Genomic DNA, 1,978 nt, shown 5'->3' on the forward strand with positions numbered 1-1,978 from the left:
TCAATAATGTTTTGTTTTATTTATGAAGCAAAGAAAATTATGCTCGTTGCTAGGTCTGGCCTAGAGCAGTTTTTTTTTTTTTTTTTGGTTGGGTTTATTTTATTTTAAAGTTTAAATTATTAAAATTAATTTTTTCAATGGTTGCTAAACTTATGTTAATGTTTTTGATTGGTCACTGAAATTTAAAATGTCGAGTTTTAGTTACTGAATTTAGGTTAATGTCTTCGATTGCTTACTGAAATTTAAAATGTCGAGTTTTGACCACTAAATTTTGAAAAACGTTGTACGTTACTCACTAGCATAAATGTTGAATTTTTAAAAAAGTAAAGTTTACAGTAAGTAATGTACAACATTTTTCAAAGTTCGATTGTCAAAATTCGACATTTTAAATTTTAGTGACCAATCAAAGATATAGACCTAAGTTCAATGACCATTGGATCAATTAACTCAAATTATTGTTTAGTAGGTTTTAACAATTGGGCATTAGCTTTTCTAGATTTCAAATCAAGAAAATACCACTTTGCCGAACAGAAAGGTAAGCTCACGATTAGGGGTGGGCGCGGGTCGGTTCGGTTCGGTTCTCTTTAGAACCGAACCGAACCAAACTTTTCGGGTATCTAGTAAATGGAACCGTCGGGTCCAAATATAATTATGGAACCGTTCGGGTTCGGTTCCATTCGGTTCGGTTCGGATCGGTTCAGTTCCGTTCGGTTCTGTATTATAATTAAATTTTTTAACATTTATAACAACGTTATATAAATACGACTAATGATACATTCAATAGTTTTGGAATGTCAGAGATTAGTAAACTACCTTATTCAAATGATCGCTACGATCAAAGCTTCAGTCCGGGAAAGTCACGGCTTCGATCGGAGGTCAGAGTGTCGGCCGACGATTGTATAGGTTTTGGAATATTAGATAGGCTGCGAGAGTGAGTGCGAGAGTCGAGACAACGTTATGCACTTTATTGTAGGTGTTTAGGGTTATTTAGTGGATTTGATCTTGTTTGGCTAAAAAATGAAACAATAAAATGGGTAATTGGGCCAAAAATTAAAAAATTAGAAATGAAACAAATTATTGGGCCAAAAATTTGGATTTAGAAATGATTAATTTGTTAATTTGTTTAGAAAAAATTAAAATTAAAATAATTTGATTTACTCAATATAAAAAAAAATTAAAAAGATTCGGTTCTTATTCGGTTCTTCGGTTCTTGGTCTAGAACCGAGAACCGAACCGTACCCGTCGGTTCTCAATTCAGATACCCGTTCGGGTATTTAATTTGACAAGAACCGTCAGGTTCGGATCGGTTCGGTTCGGGTTCGGATCGGTCGGTTCGGTTCGGGAGATTTGCCCAGCCCTACTCACGATGTTTAAAAAACATAGAAAAGTACATGTAGTTTATGTCGTGAAATAGGAATATCCAAGAAGTGTTTCTGACACATAATACTAGTAAGAGTGTTCGTTGATCATAGTTAGGCGTAGTACCCCATGTGACCATGTCTAGATATGGCTAGACGAGCCCTTTAAAACAAAGGTCATAACTAGGGATGTCAACGAATCGAGTCGAGTAGGCTCGTGAGCCGAAATTCAAGGTTCGAACTCTACTCGAGTAAAATGATCAAGCTTTTCTCTGGGCTCGAGCTTTTGCTCGGCCAAAAAAATTAGGCTCGACCCGAACTTTCGACTTGGACTTTTCCGAGGGCAACAGGACATGCTCGATTTTGGTATTATTATTATTATTTTAATAATAAAGAAGGCAGCCTTTGCTGCCTTTAATTTTTTTTGTATTTTTTTCTTTTTTTAAATATATGCTTGTGAGTTTGAGTCGGCGAGCCACACGAGCAAGATCGAGCTTTGCTCGGGCCGACCTTGAGCCGAGCAGGCTCGAGCTTTTTTCGAGCTGATAAACTCAGTTGCCATCCCTAATCATAACTCTTAAATGCCAAAAAAAAAAAAAAAAAAAAAATTTGCAATAGGA

The sequence above is a fragment of the Olea europaea genome, unplaced genomic scaffold (assembly GCF_002742605.1).
Source record: "Olea europaea var. sylvestris unplaced genomic scaffold, O_europaea_v1 scaffold586, whole genome shotgun sequence".
NCBI lineage: Eukaryota > Viridiplantae > Streptophyta > Magnoliopsida > Lamiales > Oleaceae > Olea > Olea europaea.